The sequence below is a fragment of the Nycticebus coucang genome, chromosome 22 (assembly GCF_027406575.1).
Source record: "Nycticebus coucang isolate mNycCou1 chromosome 22, mNycCou1.pri, whole genome shotgun sequence".
NCBI classification, from domain to species: Eukaryota; Metazoa; Chordata; class Mammalia; order Primates; family Lorisidae; genus Nycticebus; species Nycticebus coucang.
Genome location: NC_069801.1, coordinates 10860486 through 10880264, shown reverse-complemented (window position 1 = coordinate 10880264; position 19779 = coordinate 10860486). Strand labels below are relative to the sequence as shown.

General features: G+C 51.0%; 1 protein-coding gene across 4 annotated transcripts in view; it reads right to left on the bottom strand.

Moving 5' to 3' along the window:
* KAZN (kazrin, periplakin interacting protein) overlaps nt 1-19779 on the bottom strand; it is a 1031394-nt gene that overhangs the window by 58345 nt on the left and 953270 nt on the right. The window lies entirely within an intron of this gene.

Here is a 19779-nt window from a genome sequence, read left to right as displayed (position 1 = left end):
ACTGTTGCCTCTTTAACAGAAGAGAAGAAAGGGCTTGTGCAGAAAGATGGAATATCCCTCTCTAGCTCCCATGTTGCTTAGTAACTTTCCCCGGATTCAAACACAGGCCCAACTATGTCTAGCACCCCCATTCTCACCTCTCAGATTTATTGAACAAACCAGGGGATTGAGTGCTTCTTTAAATGCCTTCCCAGCCCTGAGCTCACTGGGTCCCCAGTGTTGAGGAGCTGAAACCTGGTGAGCTCCTGATACCCACAGCCCAGGGAGCTGGAGGCCCTGATTCCTGGCCAAATTGAACCCCCTGGGCCATTCTGAGTCCATCAGAACCACTCAGCCCAGCCTAAGTGTTAATCACCGGAGAAATGTTAGATTAAAAATATGCATCAAGATAGACACCAAAAGTATGAGTGACAGTATGCAACTTATATCTCAATAAAGTTGTTAAAACAACAAAACATGCAGTGTCTCCAGCTCTGAGGGTCTTCCTGCGAGGCAGTGTGACTTCTGCTCCCCCCAGCCCTGTCTCCTCAGTGAATGGTGCAAGCTCAGGGCTCAGCCTGCAGGGTGGGCTCTGCTCCCATTCCCAGAGGCCCCCAGAGTGCCATCTCCTTCCTAGAGAGAATCCTGAGGAGTGGTTTCTAATCCTTCCCTGAGCGCTCCTTGTGGAGCTGGGGGTCAGGGGGTTGAGGGGAAGTAACCTTGGGTAACCCTGGATCTACAAGCTTCTAGCCTGAAAAGGCACAGAGTGGCTAAGTCATTTGCCTAAAGTCACACAGCCACGTCTGACCCCAAAGCCTACACACCTGACTTCACAATATGCTGTCTCCATAGTGAAGCCCCCCAAACCTGGAGGCCTCTGGCCCCGTGGCAAGCTGAGGGCAGAAATATGGGGCGGGCAAGGGCTTGTCATGGATATAGCAGCCTGCAAACTCAACCTGTGTACGTGAAAGAGTTGGGGACACCAGCCATGGCCTGGGGACCCTAAGCTCCTGGCCTGGTGCCTGACATAAGCTGATGTCCTGGTCCTGCAGGGCCCCTTTCATCCTCCTCATCTGGATCTAACAGGGTAGGAGGCAGTCAGTTGGGGCCATGCCATCCCATGCACAGAGCCATGGGGAACAGACTCATGCAGGGGAGCTTCCATTTTTGTGGCCCTTTAGATCCCACAGCTGGGTCTGACCTCTTCCCAGCCAGCTTAGCAGAGCAGCAACTGGGGTCACCAGGGCTGGAATTTCAGGTCTGCTGGGCCGGAACTTTAAAAGGCAGAGCGTACACCATGTAGGCTCAGGGGTGGGCAGGAGGGAGACGCAGCTGGCCTGGTTTTGTGCCCTGATCTCCAACCTAGTGTGGCCACATTCCTAGCGAATCTTACTTTAAGAAAACCAAGTATCTAAAGATGTAACTAGGTCAGACGGCACCATCCAGGAGAGCAGGGCCCTGCTGTCACCCATGAATTGGAAATTTCCATCTGCACACTCTCACGGGACTTTGGCGGTACTCCTGTGAGGTAGGTGTGCGTGTGGGCATTTTTATCACCCCATCTAAGGGAGGAGGAAAGTAACACCACACAGCCAGTCAATGGGGTTAAACTGGTACCCCATTTTCAGTCTCAGGCTGTTTTGGGGCTTGACAACAGCAGGGAAGTGCTTGAGCTTGGGGAGTGGCCAAAGGCGGGGTGCTGATCCCAGAGATGTTACTGATGTTACCATGGTGGCTTCCTGGGAGCCTCCGATGGCCCTCCTGCCCCAGTGGGGAGAAGCTGGTGCCAACAGGTTGCATGGCTCCCCCTACCCAGGGGTTATGCCTCTGCCCTCTGGGTGGAAATTAAACCCTGTTGGGCTCTGACTTGATGCCTGCCTTTCCAGGTGGGGTCAAGGCAAAGTCCAGACTTTGCTCTTGGCAAGTGGAGACGGGGAGGGACACCACTTCAACCCCCAAATGGGACGGTCCTGGGAGTTTTCTGATTTCTGTCAAATGGCCTTTGAGGGGGGTGATGGTGCAACTTCTTGCTGATCTACCCTCACATCATCTGCCCAGCGGGCCGAGGGGCGTCTCTGTGTGTGCTGCAGGGGGACTGTGACCTTCTGACCTGTGCCTTCAGATTAGTTTGTTTTTTTCTTTTTTTTTTTTGAGACAAGAGTCTTACTATTTCGTCCTTGGTACAGTGCCCTGGCATCACAGCTCACAGTAACCTCAAACTCTTGGGCTTAAGCGATTCTCTTGCCTCAGCCTCCCAAGTAGGTAGGACTACAGGCGCCCGCCACAATGCCTGGATATTTTGTTGTTGTTGTTGTCATTGTTGTTTAGTAGGCCCAGACCGGGTTCGAACCCACAGCCCGGTGCATGTGGCCAGTGCCCTAACCACTGAGCATAGGCGCCAAGCCAAAATTAGTAGTTTCTAAGAGGAGATGTAGAGCTCCCCAGCAAACTGCTTAGTTAAGCACCTACTGTGTGCCAGGCTCCATGTTTGCTGCCGTGAGAACAGGGGTGAGCCAGATATGGTCCCTGCCTGTGGGCGGCTGACCATCTATTACAGGACACACCTTCACACCCAGATAGTTGATGCTTGTATCCATCCAGCTTCCTCTTTACCAAGATAACTCCAATTTTGTTTGGACAGGGCAATGTGTCCAGCTAAAACATTCAATTTCCCAAGTTGTGCTGTGGCTGGAAGGGTATGCATATCACACTTCTGGCCCCTAAGATGTACACAGACATCTTGGGAGCACAAGGATAGAATTAATGGAAAAGCAGGAAAAAAAAAACAAAACCAGGAGGCTTGGATCTCTGACGGCACCACTCAGCCAGGATTCCTTATAACAGGAGAAAACCAAAGCCCAACGCTTGTGGGGGTCTCCCGTGACAGGCAGCCCAACACACTCAATCCCAGCTGACATGTCAGGGCAGGCTGTGAGCGGTCGCCCCACTGCCGGAGGCCTTGCTCCACGCTTCCCTCCTGTGAATGTGCCAAGAAGATCTTTGCTCTGTCTAACTCTGGCCCTGCCATGTCAGGGACCAAGAAAACATGAAAGCTGAATCTCTGGCAAAGAACACTCAGTACAGAGCAACTAAAAATGGCAACATGGCGTCTTTGGACCCATCGTGCAGGCAGAGAGATGTGCAGTTTGTACACGGCTGGAGGTGAAAATCTGTGCAAACAAGGAGGTTGGCATGACGGACACCCAAGAAACAACTGAAAATCTATACACTCGTAGCTATGAAAATGACACCGTGAAGTCCCCCTTCCTTTTCTTCTCCCTCATCACTCTGCTCTTGTCCTTCCTTCCAAACCTGTTTCTGACATTCTCCAAAAGCTCCTGATGGGAGATGAGCTGCCGGCCTGTGCCTCTCAGGGACCGGGCTCCGGCTTGGTCCGCAGCTCTCCAGCACTCTGTTAGCCCTCCCCGGTATCCGGCTTCACCCAGGCGGGTGCCCTGCCAGTAGCCAGACCACCGGAACCACTGCCACGGTGACGACAACGAGCGACGTCACCCTAGGTGGGCCCTGCACGATCATGAAATGAGCTCCTGGGAGTGTGGGGGACCCAAAGGTGGGAGGAAGGATGTGCGGGGGGAAAACTAACAGACTTAGTTTTCCAACTCAGAGGTGACCACTTGCATATGTGACACAGGGCCATTACTAGGGGCCCGGTGCAGCTCAGGACAAACGATACTTTTCTGAGAATGTCACCCCTCTCAGGCTTCCACAGTGGACTATTCTTCCTTCCCCAGCTTAGGGTGCCCCACCCCACATGCGGGATGCAGCGGAACAGTGTCAGCCCTGCACTTGACCCCTCTAAGTCCAATTTTTGGTGGGTGGGGACCAAAGAGAGAAGATAGGTCTCTAAAGTTAGAACTTTGCTCCCCTAGGCAAACCAGATCCTCACTTCCAATTCGGAGGTGAAGAATGGCCACAGCTGACGCGCACACAGAAAGGTCAGGTTAATTCTCGGCTTTTTGGCTTCTGGGGCCTGTGGCCCTAGAGAGTAAGGGATTTTAAAGGGAAATTGTGAGCACAAGGGGCAGTTTTCCCCCAGCATCCCAGCATAGGGAGGGTCCTCGGTTCTAGCTGGGTGTGGGCTTCCAGTTTTTGAGGTCCTGGGAGACCTCACCTTGACTGCTCAGCGGCCCACGTGAAGGGGTGCTAGGTCATCTGTAGACCCCCCATGAACATGTCCATGTCCCTGGCCCTCATGCCCACACTCTGGCCACCCACCTGGGTGTGAAGCTCTGAGCCCGTGGGCACACCACTCACTTAACCTCTCTGAGCCTCAGCTTCCCAGACATTAAAACAATTCCTACATAGTGACACTTAGGACGTGCCAGGCGCTGGTCTCTGCCCCTCATGGGTTTTTGGTCACTCAATTCTCAAAACAACCTTATAAAATCACCCCACATTTTAGACAAAGATGCAGGTACCCAGGGAGATGAAGGAACTTGGTCAAGTAGCAAGTGGCAGGGCCCACCCAGCCCCCTTGCCCTGCTATCTCCAAAATCGCCAACCCCAAACCACCCCCCACGGCATAGCTGGTGACCACATACTTGGGCCTGTCTGCTCAGAAGGACCTTGTGCCATGGGTGGGGCTGACTCTGCTTCACGCAGGAAACTGAGGCCCGATACACAGCTGATGTAGTGGCACCTGGCCTGAAGTCCAGGATGTCTGAACATGACCCTCTCATACTCCTTTAGGAACCCACCTGTGACCTCACATCACTGTAAACTGTGACCCACTGCGTCAGGCCACCAAGCCAGCGGATGACCTGAATCCTCGCACTGATGTTCCTGCTTTGAGAGGCTGTTTCTTACTTTCTCAAGAGGCCCTGCTGAGGTTTCCATTAAAGGTGGCTCAACACTCCGGTGTGCACTCACTACGGCTCTGTGTATGGATGTGCAAGTAAGCAGCTCTCAAGGATCCTTCCCCCAGCCACCTCCCTCTGTTGACACAGTCTCATTCCACACACACAGGTTTCCTGCCAGTCTGAGCTTAGAAGCCTGTGGGCCCAGTCCTGGATGTTCCAAGGCCAGGAGCTTTTATAAAGATGTCCAGTCTGGGTGGGACACCTGGCAAATGTGGGCTCCAAGGTGGGGAGGGAGGTGACCAGCAGTCAGGGGGAACCAGCCATGTACGGCAGTCTCAGCCGCTGCCAGCAGGGGGCCCCCTTTCTTTTCCATTCAACGCTTCTGACCTGAAGAACCTTCGGGATCTACAGATTCTGGGAGAATGAAGGGTGGGCAGGCAAGGGTGTGGAGGTCGGGCCAGAAGGACCTGGCAAACCAATCTGTAGGATTTGAATTTCTGAACAAATAACCACCAAAATGCAAAGCTGTTTGAGTTCTTCCAGGTCAACTGCCCTCTGCAGATGGGGAAACAGAGGCCCAGAGAAGAGAATGGCTGATGTCACACAGCCAGTCAACCCAGGTTTCCTGACGCTCAGGCCAACACAGGTGGATTAGAAGCACTGGCTTAGGATTCTGCCCAAGCTTAATTAAGTCTCAGTTTCCTCATCTGTAGAATGGGAACGAACTGAGAGTATAGTAGTCCCTTGGTATTGTGGGAGGTTGGTTCCAGGACCCCCTTGGATACCAAAATCAACAGAAGTTCAAATCTCTGTAATAAAAAGGCCCTGTATTTGCATATGACGTACACACATCCTCCTGAGTAGTTTGAATAAGAAACCAAGTAAAGGCGCTTGTGGCTCAGTCAGTAAGGTGCCGGCCCCATGTACCGAGGATGGCGGGTTCCAACCCAGCCCCAGCCAAACTGCAACCAAAAAAAAAATAGCCAGGCATTGTGGCGGGCGCCTGTAGTCCCAGCTACTCGGGAGGCTGAGGCAAGAGAATGGCTTAAGCCCAGGAGTTGGAGGTTGCTGTGAGCTGTGTGAGGCCACGGCACTCTACCGAGGGCCATAAAGTGAGACTCTGTCTCTACAAAAAAAAAAAAAAAAAAAAAGAAACCAAGTAAAGAGATGTTATAGTGTATGGTTTTTAGGAAATAATCACGAGAGAAGTCTTGAGCACGTTCAGATGCAACTATCTACATTTTTTGCCAAATATTTTGAATACAAGTTTGAGTCCCAGGATGTGGAATGCACAGGTCCACAGGGTTACCTGGATGGTAATTCTGCCCCAGCTGTCTTGTCCTGAGTGAATGGTGAGGGTGGGCTTTGAGCATTTGGGGAGAAGGGAACCTCAGAAAGACACAGATGCAGAGTCAGGGAGTCCCTCATTCCAGTCCTGCTGTTGCCCCTGATTAGCTGAAGGCCTGAGACATCCCTTGCACCGTCTCTGAGCTTCCCTTTCCTGAACTGTCCAGCCCCCCCCACCCCCAATAATCTCCACCTCACAAGGCCCTGTGTATCATGACCCAGTTCAGAGCTGGGCTGAATCAGCAGGTGCTCAGTAAGCGTCAGCTTGTCTTCCTGTCTGCCCCCCCTCCCTAGGGCTCCCAGGCCCGACCTCAGCCCCTAGGAAGCCTGAGGAAAAATAGGCTATCTTGATCAATAGGCTGGATTCTGAGAAAATAGCCCCTGGGCAGAAAGAAGGGAGGGCGAGACAAAGGGCATCAAGTTCAAGGCCACAGATTTATGGTCTCGGGACTGGTACACACCACTTCATTTTGGCTTTTCCTGTTTGAAAGATGAGTAAGGCTGAATTCAGAAGCTATTACGAGTTTAACCTCCTCTAAGAGGTTAATCAGCCTCTTGCCTCCTCAGGTGGTGCTCAGGTAAGAGAAAAGCCAACCTAAGGAGCTGGACAAGTGGCAGAAGCCACAAAAGTAGTAGCTGTACAGAAAACTGTACCTTGAGCCAGTCCTGGGCATCTCTGCTCCTCACAACCTTCACTTTCTTTTCCTTCCCACTGTGAGGTGAAGTGTGTTGATAACTCACATAGCTGAGTGGCAGACCTGGAACTTGACCCCAGGACTTTCATTCTCAGGCCCATGATCTTTCCAGATGCCCCATAGATCCTTTTTCCAAGTGTACCCCAGAATGCTAGTTAGCATGACCTTTCTAACCTGTTGTTTGGCTATGGCTGAAAAGGCAAGTATCTGGAAGAGGTTCTTTTCTTCCAGTCTCATGGCTGTGGCAGACATGACTAATCAACCCACATTCTCTGGGAACCTGGGTTGATTAGGGATGTCTGCCACAGTAGGGGAAGGCAACATGGCACATCTGTCAATTCTGCTGAGACAGTGAGGCAGCCAGATGTTAACTGTGACTGATCAGGATTGGTGCCGATTACCAGAGTACTCCACAGAACAGGCGTCCTCAAACTGCGGCCCGCGGGCCACATGAAGCGGTGTGAATTGCATTTGTTCCCGTTTTGTTTTTTACTTCAAAATAAGATATGTGCAGTGTGCATAGGAATTTGTTCATTTTTTTTTTTTTAAACAATAGTCCGACCCTCCAATGGTCTGACGGACAGTGAATCGGCCCCCTGTTTAAAAAGTTTGAGGACCGCCTGCCATAGAACGAACGATATCTCTGCTTAATGAAAGAGTGAAAAACAATTTACTTGTAGAAAAGCAGGCCATTCATGCCAGTGACATGGTAGCAAATAAACTCCAACCAGCATGTTTAAAAGTGAGGGAGCAGACTTTATTTCCCTCTCTTGGGTCCAAAGTGAAGAATTACTAGGTTTTACTACTTATTTTTATGTCTACCCACGACTAGCACTATGAACTCCTGGAGGGCAGGGACCTGGACAGTATTGGTCACTACTGTGTCCCCAGCAGTGTCAACACATCAGAAGTGCTCAGGAAATCAGACTAACTCTCAAATGAATGACCAAACGAGGTGGACAGCCTGTGGATGGCGGGCACATGTGCCACAAGGGCGGAAAATGTTTCTTCTTTGCCTGTCTCCTCTTGTCCTCCCTGGGAGGGACAGGCCCTGCTAATTTCCCTTGTGCCTTCAGATAGGACCGCAAGTATCGGCTTTGGTGTCTGTGGAGCCAGCCACAGTGTGGGAGAAGTTCTTGCCAAGCCGCCCTGGGCTCTAGGAACTGTGTCCACATCCGCTTTTCTTTGCTTCCGCCCTGTCCTGAGCAGGACATTTAAAACCTCAAGTGGACTAAAGTTTCCATTGATGCAGGACACTGGTAAAAGTTTAAGGTGCTCAGGGCTGAGGACAGACCCTAGACACTGTGCTTCCAAAAGAAGGGAGACCCTGGGTCCAGAAGTACAGGGACTAGTTCTCCCATGCGGCCACCACTGTGCCTTCCCTTTACCTAGAAACTGAGGCCTCCCCTTTGTTACAAGAGCCCCTTGCACTTGGCAGGTGCCTGCCACTGACTTCTCCCAAGCATCACATACCATGCAGTTCTCATGTCTTTAACAGAAAACACTCATTTGACCTCATTTTCCTTTCAGGCTCTTATCTCCTTTCTTTTCTTCCTTTTGGAGCAAAAATGCTTGAAAGGATTGTCCACGTCACTGTTACTATCACACCTCCCGTCCTCTCTGGGACCCATTCTGACCTCTCCACACTGGTCTTCTCTGACAACCTCCGACCTGTGAACCCCACCCTCTCCCTGTGATGTCTTTCATCACTGACAGGGGACACTTTGCCTCCAGGGCCCACACCCCTAGTTTCTTCTCATCTCTGTCTTGGGCTCTGTTCACTTATGACCTCAAAGCACTGGAGGCTTCAGTCCAACCAGAGGCTGATGTCCCCCATCTGGCCAGCTCCAACTGGACCTCACCCCAGATTCAAGAGCCAAGAGCATCTGCAACTCCTCTTAGGCATTTAATGGCACCTTGAACTTAACACATCCGAGAGTATGTCCTCAACCAGTCTCCCCAACAACTTGCTCTCAAGGCCCTTAAACTCAGTTCATAGGGGCCTCAGCCTCCCAGCTGGTCTGGTGCTAATCTCTGGAATCTTCCTTGACCTTCCTTCCTGCGTGCACCACACTCAAGCCATACCAGCTCTACCTTTGCTGTGGCACCAGGATCTGGCCTCCCAAACCTCCAGTCTACATCAGCGCAGCAGTGCAGTGGTCCCCTCAACAGGGAAGCCAGATCATAATGCTTCTTTCTTCTCTCCCACAGTTTCCAATGCACCCCAGGGGAGCACAAAGTCCCCTGATGGTCCACAAGGGCTCCTGCGATCTGTCTCCCACCCTCACCCCACCTGACCTCATCCACCCCTGCCATATTCTGGGCTGACCACCCTGGCCTCCTTGCTTTCATGCGGATACCCTCCTTCCTCAGGGCCTCTGCACTGGCTGTTCCCTCTGCCCAGAATGTTCTTCCTCCCCCCACCTACCCTCTTCTTCTCTGAAACATTACTTTCTCAGCAGTCTTCCCCAGGCACCTCCCTGTTTTCTTTTGCTCCTTTGAACTGGCCACCACCTAACACTAAGCATTCTGTGTTTATGGTGGGATTTGGCTAGTTAAGCATCTCCTCCTCTGCCCTGGAGGCTGTACCGTGTCCCCCACCCCAAGAATTCAACGCACTGTCTCCTGCACTTCCAAGCTCACAGCTCATGTCAGGGGTGCCAGGGGTGTCCATGGCCCAGCCCCGAAGGACTCTGCACCAGCAGCCTGGAAACCAGACCCAGAGCTCAGGACCTACTGCCTCCCAGATAACCTGGAATCTTTTTGAAGTCAGGGTCTGGGCTGCATCTGACATTATTTCTAGGGGTTGGCACTTGGCCCAACACATGGCAGGTAAAAGAAATGGTGAACACAAGAGTCGGGGACTTGAGTGGGGCGCAGGAGGCTCCGTGCTCACAATTTCCAAATATCTAAGCTGCCTTTCCCTGGTCCCCCAGCTCAGGCACCTGGGACCACCATATCCAGCCTGAAGCTGCAGCTGTGCCCGGGGCCACCACAGACCATCAGTCAGAGAGGTGGGTGTGTGGGGACCTTGATCATCTGCCTCACCTACAGGGGGTAGCTGTTCCATGACTGAATGGGACCCCATTGTGCTACATCTCCCAAATTTTCAAGAGAATTCCAAATCCCAGATGATCATTATTTTTACTTAAATGTTACCTGATGTTTTAATACTTGAAATTAATTGCAAAGTCCAACCATGTCTGTGGCCTCAGCTGGGTGCTGAGCACTGATCTGAGTGGGTCTATGGAAGATGGGACAGGAGCGATCTGGGCCCCTCTATGGCTGAGGGGCCAGGCTTGAAAGACAGAGAACGGGGCTTGCAGCCTGGCTCTGCCATGCATTAGCTGTGTGACCTGGGGGAAGTTCCTTAACCTCTCTGTGCCTTTCCCCTCATGTATAAAATGGGAATAATACTTTCTATCTCATTGTATGGCTGTGAGCATTAAATGAGCACTACAGCTCTTCGCAGCAAGGCTTGGTCAACCACGCAGAGTGACTGCCTAGTGGTCAGTGCTGGCTCAGAGTGGACTGGGCAGTCCTGAGAAGGAATGGCACCCCAGCAGGGAGTCTGAGCAGAGGCTACCAGAGCCCTTGATGGCTTCTGGGGGGTGCCACAAGGCCTCCTTGCCTGGCTGCCTGGGGTCAGGGCTCACAAAAGGGGAAGTGGGGAAGGGCCAGCCAGGCTCCAGAAGGGATCGGAAGCCTGGGGATTAACAGAGTGTGACCAGAGGGGCTGCAGGGCACCAGGGCCCTCCACAGTCTGGCAACTGTGTGTGGGGCAGCCCGCTTGGGAAGAGCTCGGAGCTCACCTGTGAGCCAGGAGGGTGGGGGGCCCAGGGACCCAGGCTGGGCTTCCTGCTTCTCCTGTAGGAGGGGGCAGGACCAGCAGGAGGGAAATGGGAGGGGCTGCTGATTGTTTTCCAGCCTCTGAAGGGGAGTCCAGGAAAAGTCCTCCTTCGTCCTAATCACCACCATAAATAGTGGCAGGGCATGGGCTCGGAACACGGACGTTCCCTCGGGTGGGGGGAGGCATGGAGAGTTCTGGAAATGCAACATCAGGCACAGGCCCCACACTCACACAATGAAGACTGTTTTCAGAGCCTCATGTTGGTGGGTGAGGCCCTTTCTCGGCCAAGGTGATGGCTCAGGCTCTGTCCTAAGCGGCGGAGGAAGAGGAGACGGAAGTGGCAAGGCACGGGGGGTGGACAGACAGCAGGGTATCAGGGTGACAGCCATCATGCCCTGTGGCCTTGGGAACTCAAGCACCTTCTCTGGGCTTTGGTGTCCTTGACTGTCCATGAGGGCACACTGTGGTTTGGAGACTGATCTTGACACCCCTGCCCGCCCCTCTTCCACCTTGAGACCTGCGGGGCTATTTAAGGTGGATGCAGGTGGCAGCCCGGCAGAGAGCAGGGGAACCTCGGGCCAGACCAGCTGGGCCCAAATCCAGCTCTGTCCCTCTCAGCTGTGGCACCTGAGCAAGCCACAGCATGCCAGCCTCGGTGCCATCTGTGACAGAGGGACAATAAGACACTCCCCCTAGGCACGTGTCCAGTGAGCACGCCCCCGTGTTTGCCTGCAGAACTCACCGTGGCACCACTGTTGGAAACTCCCCAGGTGCCCTTCACCAGGAGAATGGCTGCACCCACTGTGTCCCTTTGCCAGGGGTCCTCAAACTATGGCCCGTGGGCCACATGCGGCGGTGTGATTTTATTTGTTCCCATTTTGTTTTAGTTCAAAATAAGATATGTGCAGTGTGCATAGGAATTTGTTCATAGTTTTTTTTTTAAACTATAATCTGGCCCTCCAACAGTCTGAGGGACAGTGAACTGGCCCCCTGTTTAAAAAGTTTGAGGACCCCTGCAAAGAGTCCAGTGAGAATGAGCAAGTTATGGTCCCATAAGACGTGGTGGACAGAATGGTGAAGTAGGTGAGCATGGCGGGGCTGTGCAGAGTGTGCAGGGCGGGCAGCATCCACCAGGGGTGGAAGTCGGCACCGGGAGAGTGATAGGAAGGTGGCCCTGGACTGGGGAGAGGGAGGGTCTAGGAAGCTAATGATGTCCCACTGCCTGATCCAGCTGCCACTCACACAGGTGTGTTCAAGTTTGGGATGATTCACCAAGATATCAACAAGGTTTGCACCTTTCTGTATTATGTGAGACTTTAATAAAAAGCTTTGCAAACCATACTTACTTCACAGCAGCGCTGGTGTGTGTGGGGAAGGCAGTGACTCTTGGCTCATGTCATCTGGGATGGGGCTGCTGGCCTTGTGATATCAAGGGACACCCCCAGGATGGGGGAGTGAGGTGGGCAAGCTTCAGGTGGGGCCAGCTGGGCAGCTGTCCTTACCATGAACTGGGGGGCTGGGGACGGACTGTGAGCTCCGGGCTTGGTCCTTGTCTGGGCTGTGACAGTGTCGATAGCTAAGGGGGAAGACTTCTAGGAGGGGCCAGACAGTACTCGGCACAGGAAGGTCAGTGGGCTTCCCCAGCACCAATGATGACAAGGGTAGCCGTCTCGGAATTCCAGAAGAGTCCCCCTTGGGGGAGGGGTTGCTCTCTGCTTTGTATATTTGTACTGTTTCCTCCAGCAATCCTGTAACACAGGAGTGTCTACCCTTTTCTGCTGTACATTGGAAGAATAAGAGTTGTCTTTGGTTGTACTGTAAATATACAAACACCAACGGAAGTTGATTAGGAAAAAAAAGGTCTGTGCATACTTTTTTGTGACACTACGTATCTAATACTACAGATGAACTAAAAAAGTCCTCAGAAAATCAGCATGGAGGTTGGACACTCCTGCTATAACACAATGCCACGCTAGAAAAAAATTTTTCCTTGGGGCCATGGTGTTTCATTAGGTCAAGAGACATGTGAGTTATATACGTTTCACGAGGCCTGTGGCCTCAAAATTAGCCTAAGTTAAATACGACTCACATGGCAGTTAATGTGATAAGGTGATTACCAACATTGCCTCCAGTTTACAAATGAGGAAACTGAGGCAAAGAAAGGTTAGGCTGATGATCCAGCTGGTAAGAGGTAGAGACAGGGTCTGGGTCACCCAGGTGGGTGGTGCCCAGTGCCACATGGTGGATGTTGGCCTTGGGTACAGCAGGGGGCTACAGCTGGGAGAGCTGGTGCTTGGTGGTCCCATCTCACGAGGTCTGATGCTTCCCTGCAGGCCCCAGCCCTAGTTCTCCCTGGAAGTGGGCGTGGAGGTGGACTAACAGGGTTCCCTCAGGGACCCAGGATGGCTGCTGGGATAACATGAGTCTTGGTCCAAGTGGAAGGAATGTTATGGCAGGATATTAAAGATTTGAGTTCTGTTCAGCCTACCATCTGCCATGTGGCCTTCAGAAACCTAGAGCCTCAGTGTTCAACTCTATAGAATGGGTACAATAAGACCTCTCCAATTCCATAGGCTGAAAAGATATCTAAAGATAAGTTTCCTAATCTATAGAAATTTCAAAGGTGTGAAGACAGCTATCACCATGGGCGGGGGTCGACTGCTGGGGGGCTGCAGCTGCCTCCCCCAGGCCAGAGCCCATCTAGGCAGATAGGCCCCTCTACTTCTGGCATTAAGTGTCAATGAGCCACCACGGCACAGGACCCAAGTCACACTCTCAGCTTCCCTTTCAAGTCTCGAAATTCACATGTCTGACTTGTGTGAAATTCTCACAATTGCTTCCTAATTAGGTCGGAGAAGAAAGGAGTGTTTTTTTTATTACTTCCTAAATCCTCCAGCAACAATAATTATTATTTTTTTACTTTTGTGATCCTGTCTTTGATCTTCCCCTCTTCTGGGGACCCTGTGACTGGAGCTGACAAGAGCTGACACCAAGAAATCATAGAAATCACATTTTCCCGTCTTGTCCAGCTGACGGTTGCTTCCTCTAAGGCGTAACCAGAAATGGGCGACCTCAGCCACCACCAACTCCTGGCCAGCTCCCTCAAGCTACCTGTTGCCATCCCCTTAATTGGAAGGGTGTAAGAGTTTTATAGCAAGACTAGAAATCTACTGTAATTAAGACCTCTATAAAATATTTAGACCATCATGCCCAGATATATTAATGATTATACATTTAAATGTTAATGAGTATAATTAGATGAGAGATTAGCCGAGCTTGTCACTAAATATATATTTAGGACTAATAAACTATTGCACTGAAAAATTACACATGTGAGCAGATGTACACACTTAAGACTTCTCACATGGACTTTGACTAGTTTTAATGAAAAAAAGCTCAAAGAATGGTCCAGAAAAAGGAGGAGGGAGAAGGAAGTTAGCAGGCCGAAGAAAAGCAGGGAGATCAGAGAGGGAAGACCCTAAAGACCCCATAGGGTTCTTGAAAATTGCAAAGATCAAATAAGTTGGTACGTATGAAAATTTGCACACCTCCGTGGATGGGGAACTCATTAGTCCACTATGAACAGCTGGCTTCAGCTCTCACAATCCCACCCTAGAGGCAAATGGGTTATAGAGGTGACACAGGTCTCCCCCAGAAGTCTAAGGCTTTAAGTTTAATCAAAGGAAACTAATGAGATCACAATATCTGCAAAAGTTGCTTTAAAACAACAAATTATCCCCTAGGTCAAGCGCAAGATGAGCAGAACTTGGCCATGGCCTTACAAAGAAAAAGGTTCATACGTGTATTTGCTAATTCATCAGACCCTGTGGGCACCTCTGTGCCAGGCTCTGAGCTGGGCTGGGGAGGGTGGGTACCCAGACAGAGATGGTCTTTATTCTGATGGAGATTCTGCTGGAGCAAAGGAGACAGACAAACATATGACACATTTTTAATTATTATTTCAGTGCAATTATTTAAACACAAGCTGAGGTCAACGCAGTGAAGTAAATAAACAGGGAATCCGTGGGCAGGGGGTGGCACTATCTAGGAAGGATGGAGAAGAAGCCAGACGTGTCAAGAGAGGAGGAAGAGGGTTCCAGCAGGAGGAAAAGCAAATGCAAAGGTCCTGAGGCAGCAGAGAACTCAGTATTTTCTAGAAGTAAAGCCCAGTGTGGTTAGAGGGCCGAGACATGAAGGCAAGGAGGCACCTGAGCACAGGAGTCTGGGGTTTCTCTGAAGGGACGAGGAAAGCTTGAATCTATTTCCTGTGGCTGCAGGAACACAAGACCACAACCTGGGTGGCTTAAAGCAAATTTCTTCTCTTGTATTCTAGAATCTGGAAGCCTGAAATGGAGGGCCATGTCCCCTGCAATGTCTCTTGCAGCTTCTGGGCTTGCTGGCAATCCCTGGCACTCCTTGGCATGTAGACGTGTCAGCCTCTGTCTTCTCCTCACCTTCCTTCCTATGTTCATCTTGTCCCCTCTCTGTCCAGGATGACCTCACCTCAAGATCCTCACCTTAACTACACCTGTCAAGACGCTTTTTCCAAATGAGGCCACAGTCATAGGTTCCGGGTAGACGTATCTGTTGAGGGGCCACCCTTCAACACTCTGCAGCAGGGAAGGGGTTAAGGGAGGGGGCCTTGCTTCCTGCTCACTCTGGCTGCCTTGTGGCTCTGGAGTGGGCACACGTGGAGGGGAGGCCAGTCAGGGCTTTGCCATCACCCAGGTCGCTGGGAAGAAAAAGGTGTGCCCAACCAGAAGGGAGGCAGTCACCAGGAAACTCCTAAAATATAGTGGAGAGCGGTCAGTGAGGCAGACCAAGCAAGGGCCCAGACCTGCCCACAGTGATGGTTTGTCTTTAGTTGATACCGCTCTGGGAGACAGATGGAAGCACCAAGTCATCAGAGTTCAGGTGCACTGGCAGCCACAAAGGCCACTTCTGGCCTTATACGCCATGTAAGGCAGAACGCTAGATACACAGCACATCAGGTAGCTACATTTTCCCTTGAGAAGTGGTTTATTGGCACTGTGGGTTAGACATCAGGCTCTCGTGACTTTGATTTACGTGAGTCTATCATAAAAAGTCTAACTTTTGGGTGCTGAAGAATAGAATGTGGGATTGTAGCAAGGAAAATACTATTCCCTTCCCAGCCATCACAGCCCATCCAGGTCATATAAACTTTTTAGAAAAGTAGTCTTTATTTAGTGCTTACTGTGTGTCAGAAGTGTTCTAAGACCTTATATCTACTACTAATCCTTATACTAACCCTAGGAATAAGGTGCTATTATCATCATAATTATACTGTTACTCCCATTTTATAGATGAGAAAACTGAGGCACAGAGAGATTAGATTATGTAGCTAAGGTTCCATCATAGAAAAGCACCAGCTTTCAGAAGCTTATGTCTCATGACCCAAGAAAACAATTTAGCCAGAGCCAGGTAGGGCGAGGGCGGGGATTTGGCCTCAGCCCCACAAACTGACTGTTGACCATCCCTTTAGAATTGCTGGCAGCTTTCAGACAAATGCCCTCTCTTCCCTCTAAGCAAGAGACATGTGCCAAGATGTTTCCCAAGTGGGTGGCTTTCTGCACAGTGACAAAGCCAGCATTCCAGGGGGCATCAAATGCCTTCCACACAAAAAGCACAGAGCTGAGTTCTGGGTCTCTCCCAGTGTGCTGGAAAGCCCATGCTGTGAAAAGTTTGTCCAGTAGAGCTTGACTGGTTAATCTGGGGACTTGGCCTGAAGAGGGTGTGACATTGAAGAAGGTGACAGAATTATACAAAATAACAACAGAAGCAGCAATAATGACCATACCCAACCTCTGCCAGGAAGCACTGTGTGTGGTAAAACACTTCCCAATCATTCCTAGAAGCACCCTGTGAGGAGGGCGGAGAGACCCACTTTACAGAGCAGAAACTGAGGCTCAGGAAGTCAGTGTCAAGCCTGGCACAATGGCCCACGCCTGAGAACCCAGCATTTTGAAAGGATCGCTTGAGGCTAGGATTTTGAGACTAGCCTGGGCAACATAGTGAGACCCTATCGGAAGGAAAGAGAAAGAAAGAAAGGAAAGGAAGGAAAAGAAGGAAGGAAGAAAGAAAGAAAGGAAGGAAGACACAGTGGTGCATGCCAGTAGTACTAGGAGGCTGAGGATGGAGGACGGCTTGAGCCTAGGAGTTTGAGGCTGCAGTGAGCTGTGGGTGTACCACTGCACTCTAGCCAGGGCAACCGAGTAAGACCCTATCTCTAAAAAAAAAAGAGAGAGCGAGAGAAAGAAGAAATTCAAAGTCATTTGCTCACAAATGAATCAGAGACGGGGCTTAAGGTTCAAATGACAGGTTTCTGAACCTTTCAGGGGTGTCCAACCTTTTTTCTTCTCTGCCTCACATTGAAAGAAGAGTTGTCTTGGGCCACACACTAAATACACAAACACACTCTAGAGCTGATGAGCAAATACAAGGTCCATGCATCCTTTTTGTGATATCCAATACTACAGATAAGCAAAAAAAAAAAGCTTCACAAAATCTTCATGCGGCCCATGGGTCACAAGCTGGACACTCCGGCTAGACAAACTCTCTCCCTGACTCCCAGAATCCTACAGGTCTGGATGTCTCTGGGCAGAGGTAGCCTGAAAGATTCAGGACTTATCAAGAAGGACCAAAAGCTGAGTCTCATTCCCTTCCCCAGACAGGACAGTGAATCAGCCCTCAGTTCTTGCTCAGCCGAGGAGTCTGGGTCAGTGGTTTCTTCTGGGAAAAAAACCATTCCCTGGAATAAGCTCCAATCTCCTAAGGCTCTTGGCCCTCCATTCACTTGAGCATCCTTCCTGTGTAAATGGAGAGATAGTTAAGCAAAGAATTTCTGAGCTGCAGAATAATTACCTCTAACATGCCACAGGGCCTTTGCACTTGCCATTCACACCGCCTCAAATGCCCTTTCCACCTCCACCATCCCAAGCACATGGCCCATTCTCCTGCCTCCTTCAGGTCTTGGCTCATGGTCAGCTTTTTGGAGAGGACTTTGTCTTCCCCATTTCTAAACTTGTATGTTGCCAGATCCCCCAGCACTGACCATTTTCCTTCCATACATATTTTTTTCTTAAAGCTCTTTTCCCACCTGACATCATCTATGTTTTGTATTTACTTGTTTATTATCTGCTTCCCTCTTCCTCCACCAGCATAAAAGTGACACAGAAGTGAGGATTTGGCCTATTTTTGTTTCCTGCTATTTCCGCAGCTGTCTGACACACAGAAGGCGCTCAACTAATATGTGTGGAAACTTCACAGTGGCCACAGCGGAGGGGGGTTCAGGGTGCAGCAGGGAACGAGGGTAGGAGAGGCAACCAGGCGACATCCCTGAGCTTCCAGGCCCGGCAAGTGGAGGCTGGGGACATTCTAGGAAAGACGATGCCACCTGCAGGCCCATAGACACCTGGGGAAACCTGGCATGTTGGGGACACACATTTTATTTAGTGTAGCCTGGGTTTGGCTAAATGGAGAGCTGGGAAGAAGTGCTCCCTGCTGGAGCTGGCTGAGAGCTCTGGGCTCTGCATGCTGGGACCACGCCTGGTGCCTTGGGCTGGGCTGAAGCAAACTTGCTTTTTCCATGGTTTCCTGGACAGAAGAAGGGGTCCATTCTGTGTGTGTCTTACCTCCTTGCTTATTGTGCTGTGACCTGCAGTGGGGGCCTGGAAGAAACTGGGGTTGTTTCGCCGTAAGACAAAAAGCCCAAGAGGAGACAGCTTTTGTCTCCAAGCACAGAGTGTCCCACCAAACCAGGAGCGAGGCACTGACCATTCTCCATCTCCATTCCTGCTTGTGACGGGAGAGATCTGGACTTACGTGGGTCTGTTTAGGGTACCTTTTCTAACACTGAGGGCTGGAGTGTGTGGTCAGTCCCACAGGTCCCCATGGGAGGCCTCTTTCTCTGCCAGACCAGTTGGTAGGAGCAGCTGTCTGTACCTGACTGCCTAGGAGGTTCAAGTCGCGGCTCCTTTACTTACTAGATAGGTGATTTTGGGGAGAGTTTATTTCTTTGTTCCTTCATTTCCCAGCACCTGGCTCACAGGCTCTCACGCCAGAGAATCAAATGTTATAACACAAGCTGAGCACCTGCAGTAGTGCCCACGGGGCTGGCTGCCACCATTACTTGCAGATGCTGAGAACGGATGCAGTCTGAGGCTGGGAGGTGGACAGAAAGGCCCCTCCAAGTTCCAGCAGCCCTGGGGTGCCAGGAGGAGCAACCTCATTCACGCAGAGGACGTGCTGCAGCTCTGGGGACTGGCCGTGTCCACCACCTACCTTTCTCCTTCTGAACCTAAACATGCTGAAGGGTGCCCTGGCCCCAGCCCTGGGTGCCCTGTGTTGGCCAGAGGATAGAAGAATCCTAGCTCTTGAGAGATTTATGGCCAGGTCAGAAAGAAAGGGCTGAGTCATGTCTACTTATTTTTTGCTCACTCATTCATTCAGGCAAACTTTATTACCTACTTCCACGTGGCAACTTCACACCATGTTAACACAGCAACGATACCTGAGGTCTGCAACAATAATCCAGAGCAGAACACATAGAGTTATGAGTATTTAGGGTGGGAGGGTGGGAATCAGAGACGAGCTAGACGGATCTCTGGAAAGGCCTTCAGAAAGAAAGGCTCTCCCAAATTTCAGAGGTTTGGGCAAAAATGTAACCAACCACCTCCAGAGTCTGTATGTTCTGGCTGGCACTCTGTACTCTCAAAGCTGGGCTCCTGCCGGACCCTTGGGAACTTCATAAGCAAAAGAGGGGGGAGCCTATTCAACTCCCAGCCAGAAGCCCTGGATGCTAGAGGTAAGGTGAGCCCATGACCACTCTACCTCTCCACCCGCTTTGGGGCCCAGCACCTGGGCTTTTCCTAACTGACTACATAGAGAGGGCAGGTCCCAACCTCTGGGGCTCAGTCTTCTCTTCGGAAAAATGGGAATCAACTTCTGTTGATTCTGTCTCCGAAGACCAAAGCAGCAGGCGTGCGCTGTTCATTCCCATGTGAATAGCGACCTTTGCTTAACACCCTTGGCAATCCCTGGTGAACACATCATTTTGGTTATCTGAGTT